Genomic DNA, 6000 nt, shown 5'->3' on the forward strand with positions numbered 1-6000 from the left:
GCATGTCCTCAAACACTGACTTGGATTTACAACAGGGTCCAAGGCGACCGTGGCGGGTACTTCATATCCCATCTCAGATCTCTTGGCCCGTTCTTTGCTCTGGCTGCTGGGGCAACAAGCTGCGTGCAAATGTACTGTGGCAGCACCCCGCTTCACCTGCTCTTGCATGTGTTTCTTCTACCCTAGGACTTCCTGCCACGCTAAGGCGGGTGCCAGTGAGGGCAGCCTACCCTTGCTGACAGATGCACACACCTGGGACTTGGAGGAGCTTAACGGTCCCGGGGCAATGCTGCCCAGTGAGAGATGGGACAGAGTGGATGAATTATCCCCTCTCCTGAGTCTCAGGTGGAAAACTCTCGGGGGCATTCAACATGATTCCTCCGAAGGTCCTCAGTGGGATCAAGCTGCCCACAGTGGTGACTGGCATCATCAAAGACCCTTGCATTGGCTTTCCCTCCTTCCTCATTTCATCGCACAATTTCTGCACTCTGGCTCATTGGATTCACTCCCATAATAAACTACTTGCATAAAAGCCCTTGACTGGGGCTTTGTTTTTTGGAGGAAACCCAAGTAGGACAGGCACACTGGAGGGCCCCTGGGAGAAGACTGGGGTGCAACATGACCTAAGATCTTCCTGCTCTTGCCCCCTGCTTTCCATAGCATGGTGGGACTGAGAGGGTCTCTGGGTGGGGTGCCAGAAAAGGGGAAGAGCAGACCCTGTTTTATGGCTATAAATAGCATTCCAATGCTGAGGATTCCCAGATTTCTAAATCTGGCCCTTAGCTCTCCCAGGGTTCAGATTCATGTACCCAAGTTAAGTTGGCCAAGCCTGCCTCACCCCTCCACCTGTCTGTCTAATAGGTGGCTCAAATGTAGTATGACCCAACAACTCCCCACCTCCCCTGCCCTTTCCCACTTCCCCATGCCTCCTTCCCATTGCTTGCTGATAGCACATCACTCCCCTATTTGCTCCAAAAACCTAGGAATCACCCTTGGTTCCTCTTTTCTCCTCAACCTCTTTTCTACCTCCAATCTGTTAGCAAGGCTCTTGGGTTCTACTTTTTGAATATCATATTTCATCAATTTTAAGATGCACTCCCCCCCCCCATTATGATAGCATCTATAAATGTGGAATGCACCTTGCAGTGGATGGCACACCACAGTTTAATTTATGGCATCTTCCTTCCTTAGTAAAATCTGGCCATGCTCATCGTCCTCCACTAACATTCTGGTCGAGCCCAGAGTCTCCTCCCTGAACACCTGCAGTGACCTCCGGACCAAGCCCCCTGCATCCACTCTGACTACACTTCAGTCTGTTCGGCCTGCAGCAACCAGAGAGATTTCTTAAAATCATAAATCAGTTCACCCACTCTCTTGTTCGAAAGGTTTCAACATCGTATGTATTATATGTGTATGAAACCCTCCATGACCAGGCTCCTTCCTCACCTGCCAGTGTTGCCTACCCTCTTACTTGCCACACGCCAGCCACTCCCTGGAACTTTGTTGCAGGTCCCAGAATGGATCCGGTGCTTTTCTCATCACAGGAGCTTTGCATGGCTGTTCCCTCTGCCTGGAAAACCCTTCTCACAGAACATTCTCTGGCTCACCTCCTCTTTATTCAAATGTCTTTGCTCAAATATCTCCCCCTCCCAGAGGCCTTTCCTATCCATCCTAGCTAAAACAGTAAATCACCCTACCCCACTTTCTTTGTTTGTAGCACTTATCTGAAATCATGTCGTTGGCTTTTTGCTTGCTCATCTCTGTCTCCCCTACTACAATGTAGACTCCGTAAGAGCAGGGAGCTTGCTTACTCCCGCCAGGTCCTGACATATATTAGGTGCCCGGGAGATACTTGTTGAATGAGTGGTGAGAAGTTTGGACAGCATCACCTGCAGAGGCAGCTAAACTGCTCACTGTTTCTGCAGCAAGAAGAAGCCATTGTGTTCGCCGCCCCTGCTGGGTGGGGGGGACACCAGAGACACAGTCTGTTCCAGCTTAGCTCTGACTTATTTATTTATTCTTACCCTGCCTCATTCCACAAAGGATTAGGTGTGGCTCATAGGAAATACACAGTGCATTAGTGAAACATAAATATAGAACAAAATTAGAGTGAGGGAGGGGTGCCTGTGGCTCAGTCTGTTAAGCGTTTGACTCTTGATTTCAGCTCAGGTCATGATCTTGTGGTTTGCGAGTCCAAGCCCTGTGTCGGGCTCTGTACTGACAACACGAAGCCTACTTGGGATTCTCTCTCTCCCTCTCTCTCTGCCCCTTCCCCTTCCCTGCTCTCATGTGTGCTGTCTCTCTCTCTCTCTCAAATTAAATAAACTTAAAAAAATGGAGTGAGGGAAATCAGAACAGTTGCTCCAGACAACAAGGCCTTCTACATGTCTGAGATATTTGAGTGGCAAATACAGCTGAGTTTCCTGGTGGCCAAGAGAAGAAGGTGCAGAACTTCCCAGGAAGCTAGGTGAGGACACAAAAGGAGAGAAGGACCATGGCTGATGGGACAATGTAGGTGGCTTGCTGTGGCTCTCTTGAGAGGGGCTGGCTGGGTTCAGGGACCCTGTCTTATTTTCTCTTAGTTCAAATATTTAGGGGTGGAGAGGTAGAGAGGGCCAGGAGGGAGGATTCGCTTAGAAACTCCAACTCTGTAGACAGCCTCATCTCCTACCTCTCTGGGCTGGGCCTCAGCAAACCCAGCTGATGGGCCAATTGAGAACCTCAGCCTTGTCCCTCCCCACCTCACCCTGCTCCCATGAGAGCTACATCACCCACATGCCGCTTTCTGGATGAGTGACAAGTTGGAGACACTCCAGACAGTTACATTTTGTCTTAACCCCTTTTATTTACAGGTCTGTCCTAAATTTGAGCTGAAGCTGAACTTCCCAGCTTGGCCTTCAGTTAGTTCATGGTTTTGGAATGTAGCAGACAGTCAGAGTCTAATTCATGTTGCAAACTTTATTACAGATGGGCCATTGTTCCAGGAGCAGAGTTAATCACCAGATGAGCTGAAGTGACATATCTGGACAGGTCTCTTTGGCAGCCAGTCGTCAGGCAGCTATGGCTACAGCCGGTTTGCTGTTCCCACCTACCTTGGTTGGCTCTCCTTTAACATGAAGCTGAACCAAGGACAAGCAAGCCGAGGGAAGTCCAGCCCCTAAAAAGCTAAGCAACTCTTTCCTAGCAAGGTTAACACAGTGGTTTTGAACTCCACTTTAGCAGCTAATCTTAAGTGGACTCCTAGGGTGACCCCACGATGGCTCGGAACGCGGTTTGAAGTCATAGGTGATAGGAACAACCCAAAGCTCATCCACAGGAGAATAAACTGTGTTCATCTATACAATGGATTAATAAAAGAATAAAAAGACTAAATTCAGCAATAAAAAAAAATTAGCTATTAATAGACCTTCTACCATAGATGAATCTCAGAAACATATTCAGTGAAAGAACTGGCCATAGAAGAGTAAAGAATGTATGATTCCATTTATATGAAGTTCTAGAACATAAAAAGTCAATCCATGGAGATAGAAATCAGAACAGTGGTTGCCCATGGAGTTGGGTTTGACTGGCGGGGGATGAAAGAACTTTCTAGGGTAATGGAAGCAGTCTTGATCTTGATTGGAGTAGTGCTTACACAGCTGTACATATCTGATAAAACTTATCAGATGGTACGTTTGTGATCCATGCATGTCACCATATGTAGGTTTTACCTCCAAAATTAAAATAATAATAAAATTAACAAGTGTTCATTGATCTTAGAAGTTAACCATGCCTTACTGTCAAATTAAAAGCAGGTTTGAAACATCTCCTGTGGTGTAATTACTTGTATATTTGCATATCCATAGCAAGTAAGATTTTTTTTTAAACCACCTAACTGAACTTGTGGGTCCCCTAACTTGTGAGTGTAAAATGAGACCAAATTTTCAATCCCCCAGATGAGAGGCGATTGCTGGATGTCAACTCTATGGCCCAATCACTTCTGCCCACTCCGAAGTGTCTTCTAAGGATTTCTGGAAGTCCTTACAAAGATACCACCCATGCACCTACAAACCAGTCTGTCTGTGGCCACCACTGTGAAGAATCTATGGGATTTTTTTCCTCTCTTCCAGCTACCCCTGGCTGTGGTCCCTACCCTCCCAGTCATGGTGCCCCCGTGCACAGAGCGCCTCCCGTCTCTTCCCAGAGGTGCTCTGTTTTGGGCAGACACAGGAAGAGTGTTTTCCTACCACCCTGAGATCCAGGCAGGTGGGGGCCCTGTCCCTCAGGCTCCCTCCACCCCTGCTTTGGACCACTTTTCTCAAAATTTGAGTTTCTGGGACCTGTGTCCAGCCTTGCTTCCGGGACAGAGGGCTGATGAGTGAATTGTATTGCTCTGCAATACTACCAGGGTCTTTCCGACCAATGACGTCGTGGTCTCCCAAGTGGGTCTTAAGTCTTGCGGTATAAGAGACGGACTGTTTTGCACTACTGGACCAATCTTCTGGCCCCATCCCTGGGTCTCTCGCTTATCCTCCTGCTGGTGGTGATGTTTGGAAGGCAGGGGCGCCTTCTTGTGAAAGAGATCACATTCTAGGAATCTGGTGGTTATGACCTAAAGAGTTTAAGAGAAGACAAAATCAGAAGATCTCCTCTGCTTTTGCTATAAAATTCCTATCGGTAAATTTAACATGACTAGAAAGCAAACTACTGTTCACATTTTCCTGCACACCCTGAGCAAGACTAATGTTTGTAGTCATTATCAAGGAAGCACAGAACCACCTTTGACAGAGTGACTGACTGGGTGATGCAGCCTCATGAGTAATGATATAGCCGGTATTAAATAACGGTATTAGGGAACTGCAGAGGTAGGAAGATCTATACTGTTTAAATACAGAGGGCTCCAAAGATCCATGGAACTGTAAGGAACAACAACATTGCTACCTTTTTGGGTGCTTGGACTTTATGAAGAATCTTCAGGTGCACTGACGAAACAATAAACACGTTCAGAAGTTCCTCTTTTCTTTTTTTTTTTTTTTTTTTTTTTTTTTTTTTTTTTTTTAATTTTTTTTTTTTTTTCAACGTGTTTTATTTATTTTTGGGACAGAGAGAGACAGAGCATGAACGGGGGAGGGGCAGAGAGAGAGGGAGACAGAATCGGAAACAGGCTCCAGGCTCCGAGCCATCAGCCCAGAGCCTGACGCGGGGCTCGAACTCTCTGACCGCGAGATCGTGACCTGGCTGAAGTCGGACGCTTAACCGACTGCGCCACCCAGGCGCCCCACAGAAGTTCCTCTTTTCTACTCGTGATTCTAAATCTTTATGGATAAATGGCTACATCTAGTATAGACCTATGACTTTAGTAATATATTTTAAATTTTTTTTAATGTTTATTTTCTACAGAGAAAGAGAGACAGAGCATAAGCGGGGTAGGGGGAGGGGGAGCAGAGAGAGAGAGGGAGACAGAATCCAAAGCAGGCTCCAGGCTCTGAGCTGTCAGCACAGAGCCTGATGTGGGGCTCGAACTCACAGGCCACGAGATCATGATCTGACCCAAAGTTGGATGCTTAACCAACTGAGCCACCCAGGTGCCCCTTTAGTAATATATTTTAAAATCATACATGGGGTGCCTGGGTGGCTCAGTTGGTTAAGCATCCAACTTCTGCTCAGGTCATGATCTCACAGTTCATAGGTTCAAGACCTGTGTCAGACTCTGTGCTGACAGCTCAGAGCCTGGAGCCTGCTTCGGATTCTGTGTCTCCCTCTCTTTCTGCCCCTCCCTCACTCACATTTTGTCTCTGTCTCTGTCTCTCTCTCTCTCTCAAAATATAAACATTAAAAAATTTTTAAAAAATCAAATATAGACAGAGACTCCAAAAAATATTTGCCTGGGACCTCACACACCCTAATTTTGGCCCTGGTGTCTTCTCTTATTTGTGCCAACTTTGTTCCCTTGAGCTACTGACAGCCAGGTCACAAGTCTTTCATGAAACCATTCCCCTGAACTCCTGCAAGTGGTTCTCA

The sequence above is a fragment of the Neofelis nebulosa genome, chromosome 9, assembly GCF_028018385.1.
Source record: "Neofelis nebulosa isolate mNeoNeb1 chromosome 9, mNeoNeb1.pri, whole genome shotgun sequence".
In the NCBI taxonomy this organism is placed as follows: Eukaryota; Metazoa; Chordata; class Mammalia; order Carnivora; family Felidae; genus Neofelis; species Neofelis nebulosa.